Below are 18040 nucleotides of genomic sequence, written 5' to 3'. Positions count from 1 at the left end.
CTAATGAATAGTTAGGTCACTAGTAAGTTACGTACTTTAATTTGGAGAATATTATAATGAAATAAGCTTTATTGGTATATCTATGATATTTGAGGCCTTATGGATCTGAAAAAAATAATTCTAAAATACTATGATACGTAGTTTACAATTACATAGGTGTGAACTAAATATGATGTGTCAACTGAAAGTTATAGTAACTTTCCAAAACTTGTCGATTTTTTAGTCTCTTCCTGCGAGAAAAATTGTATCACATGCCATGTGTTCAATTCTTGAAATATAATTTTGAAACCTATAGCTGAGGTACTTCTATATGTCTCCTAAATCCGGAAGATTTCACAGTTTGAAAGTTTCCAGACAAGAAGATATAGCAAAAATAGAAAGCTAAATTGTTTAAAATGTATATCATGATTGTTCACAAACCCTAATTTCATTAGGGTATCAACTCCCAAATTATAGTGAACTAAATTTTGTAAATGGAACCAACTATCCCCCGAGATTTTTCCTTAATATGGTCCAAGTTTCATTTTATGAAGCCTTATAGAAAAAAAAATTATAGTACAAATTCCAAACTAGCCACTTTGGGACTCAATTTGGGAGCATACATAAATCGTAACTTATCTGGATCATATATATAAAAATATAGTGAACTTTATCTCTAAATTGGACCATTTGTTCACCAAAAATTTTCCTCAACTTGGTTGAAGTTTCATGGTTTGAAGGCTCACATTAAAAATAATAATAATAATAATAATAATAATAAATAACATAAATAAATAAATAAGTTGAAATGACTGGTTTGAGACGAAATTTAAGAGTATTAATAAACCCTAACTTCCTTGGATCATATGATGCAAGAGAATCTTACATCAATGTCAAAACACATTTTTACTAGACTTAGGGGTCTTTAATTTTCAATGGAGTTGGTTCCTAGTTCAATGCAATTGTTTAATTAATTGTATTTCCTATGTTTTTAAGGAAAACTAGAGCAATTGTGAATATTGTAATGAGATCTAGTTCTAAGAAGAGATCTAGAGAATCTTGATGAGTTAGAGATATTTTAAGATCAGTTCGACTTCAATAGGAATAGTTGGGTCTATAGGATCATAGAATAGAGGTTTTTTGAGGATTTTCTGGATCTGAATTGATTGTAGTTCAAAAAATTTATATAATTATGTAAATTGAAGACAAAGTGTAAGTATAATAAGTAAGTGAGCGAGGAGCGTCGAGAGGCCACCAAAGTAAGGCCAAGTATGGCCATAAGGCCAAGATAGGCTATTTCATGTAAATCAAGCTAGGAAGAGGGCCTTCTATAATTTGTATGAAGCATGTAATATTAATATGAGAATCATTCAATTTAGAGTGCAAGAAGATTGTGTGAATCTTGTGTTAGTGTGTGGATTTTGAGATTATGTATTATATTATAGCTGAGTGTGAATTAAGAGTGTTGCAAGTGAATCAAAGCTTAAGAAGGATAGAATTTGAGAACATACTTTAATTATAGAAGAATCAATGCATAGAGGAGGTGGAAATCCTTTAGAGTAGTGTAATTCAGATGAACAAAAGGATCAAAAATCCAAAGCAATCAAAGTCATGAAGCTTAGGTGATCAGTGTGGCACAACAACAAAGAATAGATTCATATAAGATGATAAGAACATATGAATAAGTGTTGCAAGGAAAGAAGGAGAGTAGAGGCGTAAGAAGGGTCGAGACTTAGTTTATTAAGTTTGTGAGAGTTCATCATCCAATAGAGATCAAGATTGACAATTGACCAAAAATTATTTTTGTCTCCCAGAGTTTTTTACTTGGCAATTGGAGAAGTACATTTGTAGGGGAATGATCAGGTTGACTAGGTGTCGAGATGACATGGATATTAGCCAACGTGTGAACTATCAGGATGATATGGATTTACGTCATTGGTGCAAAGACTAACAAGCGACCTATGAAGGAGTGTTGACTCCTCTCAGAGGTAGAAGGATGTGTGCACTTTAAGAAAGGGTCGGGGTCCACTGTTGGCATTAATAGATGGTTCAAAAACTGACATCAATTATTTATGTATCCCAGAGTTTGTCTCCTCGGAGGTATAAAAGTGCATGGTCAAAGGAATAGTTGAGATGACTAGATCTGGGAGGAGGTGGCAGTCAATCAATAAGAAAAGATTAGGGATGATGTGTTGATAAAAGTACTAAGCTCGCAACTTAGGGCGCGTTGAGCATTGAGTAAAGTGCTAGGGTGATGTCTCTCGGAAGGATTTTCCTATGATTTTTAAAAGCAAGAAACGAAAAGAAGCACTGGAATTACATAACACTGAGTTGATGTGTAGTGGTAGTAATGCAGAGCTAGTGTATTGGTTGATGAGACCAATAGAAAAAGTGATGTGTCCCAGAGAGTCTGGTTAGTGTGTGCATTGGAAAGAGTCAATGAGTTGGGGGCCAGGTTACTAATGGTGGTCACGAAGATTTTTTACTATTTACAAGAGGAGCTTCAGCATAAGGATTAACTATGCGCAGTTAAAATGTAAGTTTTAACCCCATGCTCATATATATGTGGTAAGTTTCGGCTCTAGTAGTTCTACCCAATTTTGGGTTTGCGCATGCATTTTATAAACAACTTGAATATGACTGTTTTAAAAGTGTTTTACTATACCCTTGTAGCTCCTCCAACTTAATTTTAATTGAGGCGAGTTTAAAGGATTAAAAAAGTGATTTATTTCCTAGGTTCAAATTGAAGGAAGCACCTATTAGATTCAGAAATTTGGGATGTTGATCAGATCCTAGCCAAGCTTGTAGCAAAAGTGGTATCAGAGAAAGTTTTAAAACTAGCCTGTTTGGATGATTAAAGAAATGGTGGTAGTGTTGGAAGCAAACCAACAAATGAGATGTGGAGCAAGGCATTATAGCAAGATCAGATTTGGAGGAGTATGAAAGAGGTTAATTTGCTTTTTGCAATTCATATTGAGTTTGAAAAATGATGACCACATCATGAAGCTTTGAGGAATAATGCTGGAGATTTTGGGAGGATGGAGAACATAATGTTCCAAGTTAAAAGAACATTGAAAGACTGCAATGATGTAGGCATATCCAACACAAGTAAAGGTACAAATCTCTTGAGAAGAAAAGGCAAAGTAGGTTTGTAGTGAATAATGATGCAGAAATTTAGAGGCATAACAAGTAAACATGCTTCATTTTAGTTGGATTGAAGACTGAGGAATTATTTTGAGATTGAAATGGAAGAACATTGAAGTTATTTTGTAAATTGAAGATGATTGCAAGAGGATGAAAGAGATATGCACTCTCAAGGAGGATTGTTTTGAAGGGTATAAAGCAAAAGTGTTTTTGGAGGAAAATTGGTTCAAAGGAGTGGACCCAAAGGAGGAATGATGAGAATAATTTCTTGGCACGGGTCTTATAAAGTGTATATGATGTTTTATGTTAACTCTGGTCATGAAGAATTGTGTTTACAAATAGAAAGGAGGAATATTGGTAGAAATTAGTGTAATACTGAATTTATGGCAAAGGAAGAGTGAGCAAGTAGAGCTCTTAGAAGGAGAATTGTGATAGGAACTCCAGTAGTAAGGTGAAAATGTTGAAGAGATGAAAACTGATGTAGGAGCATTGGCTCAAGTACCAAATTATATCTATGTTAGCTTAGGGGGTTGCTGGTATTACTAGGAAGTTTATTTCCTAGGGTCAATTAAATGTATTTTTATAAGTTATTAATAGGTTTGAATTGTAAGTGTTCTCGAATGTTTGAGAACCTGATTAGATCTAGTCTGGTGAGATTTTTTAGGGATAAGAAATCCTAATTTAGGTGTTAGTTAGAGGTTTGTTGGTCATTGGGGATATCAAGATCTAGTTGAGGAAAAGGTGGAACCAAATCATAACCGGTTCAGAATCCTAGGTATAGAAGATATATTCGAAGAATGTAATAGGAGAGAGGGGAGATAGATCGAATGAGGGGAGGTATGACAAATAGAGAGGGCCAGGGCAGAGCACACCCATCCTTGTATGATCAGGCCATTGAGGTAACAGTAATATGCTAATAAAGATTCTGCATATTAAATCTGTAATAGTTCTGTGCTTCTGTGACTTGATCTCCCCATGGTCAATTGGACAAGTGTGTAAGTGTCTGCTCAGAAATCTCTGTGTGATTTATGTGATGGTCAGTAAATGATTAATGAATATATGAAATGTTGCTTAGGAATTCACGTGCAATCCCTGTAATACGAAATGGAAATGTTTGAATGCATGAATTGTGATCATTGAATGGGTTTCTCCTAGTAGTTAATGGCACAGGAATTATGAGGTTCCTGTAGAAGGGTTTGAATACCTTTCTAGCATAGAAATCGTTGTGATTGATATGAATCAAGTTTTGTATGTTGTATTAGAGGAACCTGTCATAGGTTAAATCCAGAGTCAGTAATAAATTGTTAATGACACTAGAATCGCCATGGGAAGTCTCTGCGTGGTATTTGTTAATTTCCAGTTCATGAAAGTCACCATCTGGGCATAAATGAACCAATAATTCTGTTGATTAGGGATCTGCTCAGAGATCTGGATACCTTGCCTGAAGGGTGGAAAAACAAAACTCGACCTGAGGTATCTGATCTCATCACAATTGAGGGTACAGAAACTCTATTGGACTCAGGGACCACAACTGTTGTTGGTTTGTTTGACTCGTTAGAGGGCACTAAAAATAAGAAGTTGAAGCAGCGTCCAGGCAAGAAGATGACGTGTTCTTTTGTCAAACAATTAGTGAATGCGTAGCCGCTGTTCTTGGCATTAACACAAAGACAAAGAGGCCAACATTGGTACTATTGAAGAAAGCACCTAAAAAAAATCCCATTTTGATGGAAAATTCGAGAATGTTTCCGTAACTGAGTTCGTCTTTGCAAACAAGCTCCCATTAGTGATGACTTTCACCAGGGAAGGTGCTAATACGATATTTGACAATTCTATAAAGAACCAAACCCTGCTCTTTGTAACTGCTAAGGATTATGAAAAGGTCATTCCATCATTTCAAGAAGCTGCAAAAGCATTTAAGGGAAAGATCCTTTTTGTGCAGGTTGATTCTGACAATGCTGATGTTGGGAAACCAATTATGGAATACTTTGGCTTAAGTGGAGATGAACCAAAGGTAATCGCATGTGTTTTATCTGGAGAGCCCATCAAATATCTTTTTGAAGTTGAAATAAATACGGATAACATCAAGGCTTTTGGAGAGGACTTCCTTGCGGATAGACTCAAGCCTTTCTTAAAGTCCAAACCTGTGCCGGCAAAGAATGATGGAGATATAAAATTTATTGGCCATTAAGGGGGATTTAAATCCCGATAAGGTATACTAGTTGTGCAGCCATAAGGTTGCATCATTTTTGGTATCAGAGCAGGTTAAGGAAGAAATTTCCTGCGAAGAGATGTTTGCTTATGAAGATTTAAGACTACAGAGGTATGGAAACAGTAGCATGTTGAATGAATGAAGTTTGGTACCAGATTACAGTAGCGAGACTGTAGAAGAACTTTTAGGAAGTTCTTAGAGAATTGTAGCAGAACGTGCAAAAGCGTGAAGTTTTGCAACCGTTAGATGAACCATGTGATGGAAGATCAAGGGTGAAGATTAAAGTTGACAGAGGAAGTGAAAATTTTGGTAGCCAACACCTGATGACAAGATAGAGCTGGTAATCAGAAAGACTGGCAGGACAAAAAGAAAAAATAAGCATGTTTTGTGTGCAAGGGTTCAAAGGTTGCACAAGGAGAAAGCAGGTCTTGGAAAAAGACAGAAGCTGACAGTAGCAAGGAGGTAAGATAGCAAAGATGGGATGTGATTAATACTCCCAAGGAAAAGTTGCAGAGGGAAAATGGCCAAGGACAATAGAGGTCAAAGATAACAGAAATGAAAGATAGCAGAGAGAGCTGAGAATTTCATTCTCAAAGGAGATTTTAAATCCGAACACATAGCAGAATAGAGAGGAGAAGAGTTTTACTCTCAAAGAAAGAATTTGTGGAAAGAAAATAATTTGAGACAGTGCATGTAAAATGTAGATGGACATGATCCTATAGGGATCATAAAAAAAAATATATGATGATATTTGTTTTAACTGAGTTGATAAACTGTGAGACAAAGGGAAAAGTAGAGCAAAGAAAGCACTCTGAAGTGGCAGTGAACCTGAAGTATCCAACAAGAGATTGGACAGAGAGGACAACTAAAGTGTTCTCAAGGGAGAGTGAGAGCTTGCAGAAGCCTAGAAGGAGCAAAGATGTTGCGCAAGAGAAGGTTCTAGAAAGAGGACCATGCTTACCAAAAGACTGAGTGAGGAGAGCTTAGTGAGGTAAGATTGCAGTAAGGAGGACTTGCTATTGTGGAGGCTTGTTGTAGTGGAGAGAGGAGCTCATGAAGAGAAGATGAAGACAAAGATGATGGAAGATCATTGCAGAGGTTCTGAAGAAAGCCACTATAGAGGAAAGAATGCCAAGACAAATGGCATGAAGAGGATGAGTCAAGAGGAGCTTGACAAGCAACTTGCTGACATGAAAGCAAGATTGGAGATATTGACAGAGCTGCTACAAGAACCAGAAGACCAGAAAAGAGGATGGACCTTTCCATTAAAAGGAAAGAAGGTGATTTGGCACTCATTACAGATGAGGTGGAAGCAAAAGGAGATTGTCTTATGGACAAAGGAACTCAAATTCTTTGAGTCAAGGATAAGAATTGAAGATGCCACAGGAAAAATTGTTCAGAGGAAAATGCTTGAAGATGCAGGAGGAGCAGATGAAGTTATCTGCAAGCCAGAGGAAGGAATATCTCTAGATGATGATGAGGAAGAGGTGAGATTGTATGAGGGTCTCAAAAGTTCAGAAGAGAACTTGCATCAACATACTGAAATGTTAACAGGAAACCTTGAGGAAAGCTCAAGGAGATATCCTGAAATGTTGACAGGAAGACTAGAAGGAAATTCAGAGAAACAGGTTGAACTGGTGACAGAAGGTAAAATTGATGGAACCATGGAAACACAACCTTATGGGAAAGATGCAAATAAAGTAATTGATGTTCCACATAAGCTTCCAACATTGCATACACCGTTGTCAGAAATCTTGGCTACAATGTTACCCCTCGAAGGAAGTTTAGGTATGCAAGAAGGCCATATGAGCATCAGGAAGAGTGTTTTATCAGTAGAAAAGAATTCTTTAGTTCAAGATGTAACATCTAAAAAATATTTTGTAGAGGATGTGCAACTTTCCAAGAGAAACTTGAGAGAGACAGAAGAGGTCAAAGAGGGTTTAAATGATGTGGAAGTATTAATTCGACAGGCAGGGGAAGACAAATCATTTTTTAATATTTCATTTGTTGGTCAACGAAAACCTGGCGGAAATGCCATCAAATGTAGTGATCAACCCTGTTCTGCTCCCGTGGTTTGGGATGCACATCAAGCTGGTTCCCTTGAGAAGTTGGCAGGTGGGGACATAAAATCAATTGAAGAAAGGGTTAAGTTGCCGACATCTTGTCTTCACAGTGATAGAGGTAATCTTACAACATTAAAAGAAACTCGAAATTTGGAAAATTTAACTTTGGGAAACAACAATCACCCTGTCACATCAGGACATTCTGATTCCACTGAGCTGGCTAATGTATCAATAACAGGGTTGCCCATAGTTGGTAGAGACATTTCTTGGCAGGAAGCATGTGGTCCTAGCTATTGTTCCTCTCCACCCAATGGCTCCTCAACATTGTTTTCAAGCGATTCAGTATCACCCACATGGAGTGTAGTTGACAGTCCTGGAAGAGAAAACTGCATAGAAGACGAGAGCTCAAAAATATTAGTGAAAGCAACATATAAAGGTGAAAAAGGACAACCAATGAAGATTGTCAAAGAAGTTCATGAAGAAGAGACTATGATTTCTGAAAACATAGTAAAAGATCATCATGCTGTCATGATGATAGGCATGATTGAGTCAACCATGGGAGATGTTGAGTTGATCAACCTGAAAAACATACCTCAAGGAAGACGACATGAAGCAGAAATTCACCTAGAAAAAGGCAAAGAAAAGGAAGAAGAGCTGACAATGACAAGAAGTCAACAACAGGATCAAGGAGAAAAAGAAAGAAGCTCTCATCAAGAAGCTAATGTATGGGAGAAGGAGCTAGAGTTACTAGAGAAATGGCTAAAAGCACCAGTACCTGATGAAGACTGCAAGAGGTCTGCAGTAAAGGAAGTAGAAGCAGAGGAAGAAGTTCACAACTGTGAACCAGGGCAAGGAAGCATTATTAGAATAGATGATGCAGAGGAAAAACTTGAAAACTCTTTGAAGGAGTTAAATCAACACACTGAAGTGTTGATGAAAGAAGAAAGTCCAGAACAACAAGTTGAAATACTGTTGAAAGGAGACACACAGTCTGAATGTGTGAAACAGAGGAAGATGCAGCTGGACAGTAGCAACAAGCTAAAGCAGGAAGGAAGAATTAATGAAGAAGACCAGCAAGAAGATCTACTGGAAACAAAGATTGAGAACATAAGGAAGTTGATGTTGAAGCAGACCAGAAGGCAAAGGTTGGCAGCATCAGAAAAGGTGATCAGTCAGGACATAAACCTGATTGACCAGAGAAGGAAGATGAAGCAGGAAGTAGTTGACATGCAGCAGAAACGAAGGAGTAGAGAATATGGACAACTCCAGAACAAAGTCTGGGATCCAGGAGGATTTTTTTTCTTTTTGAAAGCACATGATCAGGAGATCATGAATGTTTTCAAGTGTGGGAGTCTGATGCAGGAGCATTGGCTCAAGTACCAAATTATATCTATGTTAGCTTAGGGGGTTGCTGGTATTACTAGGAAGTTGGTTTCCTAGGGTCGATTAAATGTATTTTTATAAGTTATTAATAGGTTTGAATTGTAAGTGTTCTCGAATGTTTGAGAACCTGATTAGATCTAGTCTGGTGAGATTTTGTAGGGATAAGAAATCCTAATTTAGGTGTTAGTTAGAGGTTTGTGGGTCGTTGGGGATATCAAGATCTAGTTGAGGAAAAGGTGGAACTGAATCATAACCGGTTCAGAATCCTAGGTATAGAAGATATATTCGAAGAATGTAATAGAAGAGAGGGGAGATAGATCAAATGAGGGGAGGTCTGACAGATAGAGAGGGCCAAGGCAGAGCACACCCATCCTTGTATGATTAGGCCGTTGAGGTAACAGTAATATGCTAATAAAGATTCTACATATTAAATCTGTAATAGTTATGTGCTTCTGTGACTTGATCTCCCCATGGTCAATTGGACAAGTGTGTAAGTGTCTACTCAGAAATCTCTGTGTGATTTATGTGATGGTCAGTAAATGATTAATGAATATATGAAATGTTGCTTAGGAATTCACGTGCAATCCCTGTAATATGAAATGGCAATGTTTGAATGCATGAATTGTGATCGCTGAATGGGTTTCTCCTGGTAGTTAATGGCACAAGAATTACGAGGTTCTTGTAGAAGGGTTCGAATACCTTTCTGGCATAGAAATCGTTTTGATTGATATGAATCAAGTTTTGTGTGTTGTATCAGAGGAACCTGTCATAGGCTAAATCCAGAGTCAGTAATAAATTGTTAATGTCACTGGAATCGCCATGGGAAGTCTCTACGTGGTATTTGTTAATTTCCAGTTCACGGAAGTTGCCATCTGGGTGTAAATGAACCAATACTTCTATTGATTAGGGATCCTCTCAGAGATCTGGAGACCCTGCCTGAAGGGTGGAAAAACAAAACTAGACCTGAGATATCTGATCTCATCACAACTGAGGATACAGAAACTCTATTGGACTCAGGGACCACAACTATTGTTGGTTTGTTTGACTCATTAGAGGGCACTGAAAATAAGAAGTTGAAGCCACGTCCAGGCAAGAAGATGACATGTTCTTTTGTCAAATAGTTAGTGAACGCGTAGGCGCTGTTCTTGGAATTAACACAAAGACAAAGAGGCCAACATTGGTACTATTGAAGAAAGCACCTAAAAAATATCCCATTTTGATGGAAAATTCGAGAAAGCTGCCATAACTGAGTTCACCTTTGCAAACAAGCTCCCATTAGTGACGACTTTCACCAGGGAAGGTGCTAATACGATAGTTGATAGTTCTATAAAGAACCAAACCCTACTCTTTGTAACTGCCAAGGATTATGAAGAGGTCATTCCATCATTTCAAGACGCTGCAAAAGAATTTGAGGGAAAAATCCTTTTGGTGTAGGTTGATTCTGACAATGCTGATGTTGGGAAACCAATTATGGAATACTTTGGCTTAAGTGGAGATGAACCAAAGGTAATCGCATGTGTTTTATTTGGAGAGCCCATCAAATATCTTTTTGAAGTTGAAATAAATACATATAACATCAAGGCTTTTGGAGAGGACTTCCTTGGGATAGACTCAAGCCTTTCTTAAATTCTGAACCTGTGCCGGCAAAGAATGATGGAGATATAAAATTTATTGGCCATTAAGGGGGATTTAAATCCCGATAAGGTATACTGGTTGTGCAGCCATAAGGTTGCATCAAAAACAAAGTCTTAAGATAAGAAAGAGGTGAGCAGATGAAATTGCAGAAGCCTGATAGCTTTGAAATATGAGGAGAAGACATGCTCTAGAGGAAGAAAGGAGGAGAGGTTCTAATGTAGAGAAACAGAAGAGGACTGTTGGAAATAATACTGAGAGGGGGGGTGAATCAGTATTATCAAATCAATATAACTTTTTAATTTCCATATGAAGATTCATATACGCTACTTTAGTTAAGACAAACCGCGTGTGTACGCAACTGTGTGTAGTGAAACAAGCGTACATCGAGTAAACTTATGATTCAATTAGTTGATCCTTAATGAGTGCATCAGAACATTATTAGCCATATGAACAGTAAACATGAGCAGTAAAACAGAACAAATCATCACACACAAGAAGCACACATGAACACCATGATATAAGATGGAAACCCAAAGTGGGTGAAAACCACCTGCTGCAAGTTGTCTCTATCTTCTTTTAATAAGAAACTTCTTTTTACAATATTTCTGTACTGGTGCAGTCTTATACCAGTACACATGCTTCTACCTGTAGAAGTATACAACCTTCTCTCGTTCTCTAGCTTCTCCTGGAAGGGAGCTACAACCCCCTTAGCTCTTGTACTAGCTGATCCTTTTACTAGTACGTAGGTGCTGGCCTACTGAATGCTCCAACCTTAACTCATTTTCCAGCTGCTACTGGAAGGGAGCTACCACCCCCTTAGCTCTTGTACTAGCTGATGTACTAGTATGTAGGTGCCGACCTACAAAAGGCTACAACCTTCTCTTTCTTCCTCCAGGTACCACGTTTCATAAATTTTTAGACTGGATACTCATGGAACACATCATCATAATCTGAAGGCCACGTTTCATCCAATTTTCATACTAGACCCATCAATATCATTGAAGCACAATCAATCAACACTAGCATCATCAATCTCTGAATAATCCAATACTGAATCACTGAAACCCTGTCAACAAACTGCAATCACCAGAACACAGAAATCTGCAACAACATTCAGATCTAACTGTATCCTCAAAAATCATGCATCAGAGTGCATACGCTACTTGGAAGAGCCGAACCAGCATGTATACGCAACTTCACCAAAGCGAACTAGCGTATATTTCATCAATTACTTACTTATAACTTCGTTGCACTTCCTGACTTCAGACATACCTACATCATCACATATACAAGGATAATACATATGTTAGCAATCGGATCTAGTCCATCAGATCACATAAAGATAAGTCATTATGATCCTGATCCATTATAGATCTCATCCATCAACACTGAAGCTAAACATAATCAACCAAACTGAATATGCATAACACTGACACCAGTAAACAATCATCAGAACTCATACTTTGCATCAACTATCACAACCACCTGTAACTTCAAATATCATAGAGTATATGGTATATGCTACTTAGATGTATATAACCTGTGTATGTACATGCTTTTATCAAAGTCAACCAGCCTATACATATGTAAATATTCATTCATCTGTTGCAGCTATTTCAACCTTAAGTTATACCCAAATCAGAACATTACATGCGTCAGTATACAGATCTAGAATATGCATAATTAAACCATATAGAGATGATTCATTCAAAACCATTTGATCCCGATCTATCCTTAGATCTTGTTCTCCATCAACCGGTGAGATTCCTCCTTAGCAAAGCATCATGAACCCATAACCTGCATACTGGATCTCATACTTCATCAGTTATTCAAGATTTTCTAAAATTTCCTTTGCCTAATGATCTTCTTCTCCTTTTATAGTCTTATTCCTTACTCAATACCATGGTCCAAGACCATTTAGAACCAATGCTAGGGACCCAATACCTGGGTTCAATACTTCGGACGCAATACCAAGGTCCAAAACCATAGGTCTAAATACCACGGACCCAAAAATAAGCTTTCCCACATGTAAGCGCTTTTCTGTGCATGAAAGTGCATGCATACGCATACACGACTTCTGATCAGCAATCCTGCGTGTATACGTGCCTTTGTATATAGTGAACCTGCGTATATACTTTTCTTTCTTCATTATTTGTAATCTGATCATCAATTCTTTGCTACTGACCTGCTGCACTATGATCTGTCATCTGTGTGAGTTGCCATCAAGGACAACACTTGTATCATAATGCCAACAATCTCCCCCTTTGGACTTGATGGCAAAGCTAACTTGCCATACTAAGAACTGTCAACTTAATGAGTTGTCATTGTACATTACATCTGAACTGATTCCTTTGAGCTGCCCTGCATCCCATTTGTTCTGTCACATCTGATCTCTCTTCTGTAGATTCATCTAGTTATGTATAGGTAAGATGTTCTGCTACAAGTGGGTTGCCATCAAGTACAACACATGCATCATAATGCCAACAATCTCCCCCTTTGGACTTGATGGCAACAACCATACCAAGTTACTCTCCCCCTTTGACATCAAGGGCAAAGGGCGAACCAAGATATTCTCTTCCTTGATATACATTCCGTTGTCCATACTCCCCCTGAGTACCTACTGAAATCTCTGATTGAGCTCTCCCTTTGTATATGCCATGGTGTACCAATCTGTCCATGCTCCCTCTTAGTACATATTGAAATATCTGCTTTCTTGTGCTATCCATGCTCCCCCTGACTGCAAGCAAGGTCTACAAAAAGATGTTCTACAAGAAGAACATGACTCTATCATAAATGACCTTCCTCTCACCAAAGACTCATACATACATCCATCTCCCAACCAAGTGGGGATACACCAGATACCAATTTTTTATACATGACTTCAAAATATTACATCATCCTTCCCATGCATAGTGGGGGTACAAATTACAACATATGACCAAAAGGGATTCATCAAATGACTACAATAGACAGAGACAAACTATTACATCATGAGTCTTGATATGACCTTTACATTGAATGATATACATGACATTTATAGCAGAGACCAAACATCTAAATAAGACCATGATAGTCATCAACAACTATCATACATAGTGTATGATTTGCTCCATAAGCATCTGTCAACAACATCTAGACCAGCAACCTGTATATGTCCATTAGTGTAGATAGCATCAACCTGTGACAAGATATGTCTGCATATAGATATCAATTCATCCTCTTGATCTTGAGAATTATAAAATCATTCACATTATATCATATGCGAAAGACACCATAGCCATCTCATCAACATCAAGATCTGCATGATCTTATATATCATCCATGTATCATCACTTGGGGACATCCCTCATCTGTATCAATCAACATATGTAAGTATCAACCTGTCATCATATGGGTAAGAACTCATCATCATCATGTCTCCAACAATGCAACTTTGAGTAATCATCCATGTATCCAGCATACTGTATATAGCACTATGTATCTTGAGCTCAAGATCTTTTGTCAAGACTTCTTGATATCATCAACAGCAACAATCCTCATCCATGTGAATGCCAAGAACTATAGGAATCCTGCATCATAACTGTATTATATGTCGACAGCAGCATATGAGTGACTCATCATCAAGTAATGAAATTGTGTATTCAAGCTTTGTACTTCTCCTTATCCTTATGAAGATCACCATGTAAGCACCATATATGCATCATCAAAGAATCAACCACAAATCTGATCTGAACACCAACTATGTAACCCCAAGAATCATATGAAATTTTATCATGGAAACTCATAACCATATCATAGCAAGATGTATCATTTAGCCATATAAGCATCATCACCAAGGACTACTAACCATAATGCCAACAATGCATTATTAAAAGTATATGCTCCCCCTGAACCTGTGCCATCTTGCTTACTGTCAGATCTGATCATGCATATATCAGCAAGAAGTATCAAGGCATCATCATCATTAATTTAGGATCAAAAACACTTTTAAACATATTACAAGTATCAAGACATTTCCACACATCATCAGCAGATTGTAACCATTATCAAACAGAGCAAATAATGGACTGAATCATATCAGACCCTTTTTCCTGAGTCTGTCCCACTGCTTTTCCTCAAACTAACATATACGTGACTGTGTAGTGTCTAACTCGCGTATATACGCGACTTTTCTTCATGAAACTTGCGTATGAGATTTAGAACACTGAAGTTTCACACTTTCAGTTCCCTCTGAGTCTGTTATGTCTGTACATTGTGTTGTGCCACATTTTCCTGACTGTACTTCCTTCTTCTTCCATATCTTCAAGTGTGATGATGTTTTCTCCTTTCGGTATGGTGCCCGTACTTTGTTCCTGCATTCCTTTGCTGTATGTCCAAGCTTGTTACATGCATAACATTTTACATGTTTCATATTCCTTCTGTAGCAATCAACAGCTTTGTGACCAAACATATTGCAAGAAAAACAATATCCCTTAAAGTACCTGGAACGTGATGATATTTCTGTATGATGGTCTTGAACCATTCTACTTCTGCATTTGGCTGCAACATGTCCAAGATTATGACATACATAACATTCAACATTATTCATCGGAGGAGTAAAAGATTTTCTTTGAAGAATTTCTTTCCTTGGTTGTTGATGGGATTGACCTCTCATCTCCTTGTTGAGTATTTCAAATTGTGCATTAGAGTTCATTGTCTTATTTTGTGAACTAGATTCACCTTCAACAGATTCATGAAAACCAAGACCAGTTTTGATAGTAGGAAACCTTTGACTACTAAGAATATCATCCAATATCTTAGTACTATCTTGAAATCGTAAGAGCTTATCCTTTTCTTCTAAGTTTTATTTTAGAATATTTACCTCAGCATGAAGTTGCTCTTCCTTTTCATGATACTGTTTCTTCATGTTTTCTTCAGCTTTTCTTCCTTCTTCCAACTGGTGTCTTAATTCAAGAACTTCATTTTCTTGTTTTTCAAGAGCTTGGAGTAGTTCTTTATTTTGCTTATTTGATTCTTTGAGATCTTCTTTTAGTGAGAGGATTGTGGCTTCAAGACTTTCATAGTAACTCTATCTTTCTCTGAGTTTCTTGATTGTTGTGATCCTTTCATTTACTTCATTTCTTAATGATGTCACTTCATCCTGCAACTTTTGACATTTTTCCTTGAATAGCTTCCTTACCTTGTTTCCTTCCTCTAGTTGAGCTTTTAGTTTGGTAACTTCTTCTTTGGAGATACATTCCCTTTTGTGCAATAGATCTTGTTGATCTCTAATTTTGTCTGTAAGCCTTTTAAATTCTGCCTCTACTTGATATCTTTCTTGCTCACCCATAAGAGCGAATTCAGTTATTTCGCTATCACTTTCATCATCTTCAAATGGATGGATAAATGTATCACCAGAGGATAACAAATTCATACCTGATAGTTCTTTTGCTTGTTCATCTTCATTCTGAAGTGCTTCTTCCACATATTCCCCAATCGATTCTCCCACTGTCATAGTTCTTCTGAGATGTCTTCTTCTTCTTAGGCACTTTCTTCTTAAGCTTCTTTCCCATTGTTCTATGGATCTCCTTCAAGCGATCAAGCTTCTACCAAAGGACCTGCTCTGATACCAATTGTTGGAAATAATACTGAGAGGGGGGGGGGGGGGTGAATCAGTATTATCAAATCAATATAACTTTTTCATTTCCATATGAAGATTCATATACGCTACTTCAGTTAAGACAAACCGCATGTATACGCAACTGTGTGTAGTGCAACAAGCATATATCAAGTAAACTTATGATTCAATTAGTTGATCCTTAATGAGTGCATCAGAACATTATTAGCCATATCAGTAGTAAACAGGAGCAATAAAATAGAACAGATCATCACACACAAGAAGCACACATGAACACCATGATATAAGGTGGAAACCCAATGTGGGTGAAAACCACTTGCTGCAAGTCGTCTCTATCTTCTTTTAATAAGAAACTTCTTTTTACAATATTTCTGTACTGGTGTAGTCTTATACCAGTACACAGGCTTCTACCTGTAGAAGGCTACAACCTTCTCTCATTCTCCAGCTTCTCCTGGAAGGGAGCTGCAACCCCTTAGCTCTTGGATTAGCTGATCCTTTTACTAGTACGTAGGTGCTGGCCTACTGAATTCTCCAACCTTCACTCGTTTTCCAGTTGCTACTGGAAGGAAGCTACCACCCCCTTAGCTCTTGTACTAGCTAATGTACTAGTACATAGGTGCCGACCTACAGAAGGCTACAACCTTCTCTTTCTTCCTCCAGGTACCACGTTTCATAAATTTTTAGACTAGATACTCATGGAACACATCATCATAATCTGAAGGCCACGTTTCATCCAATTTTCATACTGGACCCATCAATATCATTGAAGCACAATCAATCAACACTAGCATCATCAATCTCTGAATCATCCAATACTGAATCACTGAAACCCTTTCAACAAACTGCAATCACCAGAACACAGAACTCTGCAACAACATTCAAATCTAACTATATCCTCAAAAATCATGCATCAGAGTGCATACACTACTTCGAAGAGCCGAACCATCATGTATACGCAACTTCACCAAAGTGAACCAGCGTATATTTCATCAATTACTTACTTATAACTTCATTGCACTTCCTGACTTCAGAAATACCCAGATCATCACATATACAAGGATAATACATATGTTAGCAACCAGATCTAGTCCATCATATCACATAAAGATAAGTCATTATGATCCTGATCCATTATAGATCCCATCCATCAACACTGAAGCTAAACACAATCAACCAAACTAAATATGTAGAATACTGACACCAGTAAACAGTCATCAGAACTCATACTTTGCATCAACTATCAGAACCACCTGTAACTTCAAATATCATAAAGTATATGGTATACACTACATAGATGTATATAACCTGTGTATGTGCACGCTTTTATCAAAGTCAACCAGTGTATACATCTGTAAATATTCATTCATGCGTTGCAGCTATTTCAACCTTAAGTTATACCCAGATCAGAACATTACATGCGTCAATATACAGATCTAGAATAAGCATAATCAAACCATTCATTCCAAACCATTTGATCCCGATCTATCCTTAGATCTTGTTCTCCATCAACCAGTGAGATTCCTCCTTAGCAAAGCATCATGAACCCATAACCTGCATACTCGATCTCATACTTCATCAGATATTCAAGATTTTCTAAAATTACCTTTGCCTAATGATCTTCTTCTCCTTTTATAGTCTTAGGCCTTACTCAATACCATGGTCCAAAACCATTTAGAACCAATGCTAGGGACCCAATACCTGGGTTCAATACTTCGAACGCAATACCAAGGTCCAAAACCATAGGTCTAAATACCACGGACCCAAAAATAAGCTTTCCCACATGTACGCGCTTTTCCGTGCATGAAAGTGCGTGCATACGCATACGCGACTTTTGATCAGCAATCCCACATGTATACACGCCTTTGTATATAGTGAACTTGCGTATATACTTTTCTTTCTTCATTTTTTGTAATTTGATCATCAATTATTTGCTACTGACCTGCTGCACTACAATTTGTCATCTGTGTGAGTTGCCATCAAGGACAACACTTGTATCATAATGCCAACAAG

At 37.5% G+C, this 18040-nt stretch overlaps 1 pseudogene; it reads left to right on the top strand.

Moving 5' to 3' along the window:
* The first annotated feature begins 4909 nt into the window (after positions 1–4909).
* LOC149258219 (protein disulfide isomerase-like 1-4 pseudogene) lies at positions 4910–5311 on the top strand (annotated as a pseudogene).
* Positions 5312–18040: the final 12729 nt, after the last annotated feature.

The sequence above is a fragment of the Pinus tabuliformis genome, chromosome 6 (assembly GCF_031772625.1).
Source record: "Pinus tabuliformis cultivar Carrire ecotype Pingquan chromosome 6, CPIR1, whole genome shotgun sequence".
Lineage (NCBI taxonomy): Eukaryota > Viridiplantae > Streptophyta > Pinopsida > Pinales > Pinaceae > Pinus > Pinus tabuliformis.
Note: the sequence above shows the minus strand (reverse complement) of the source record. Positions and strands in the feature narration are given on the sequence as shown.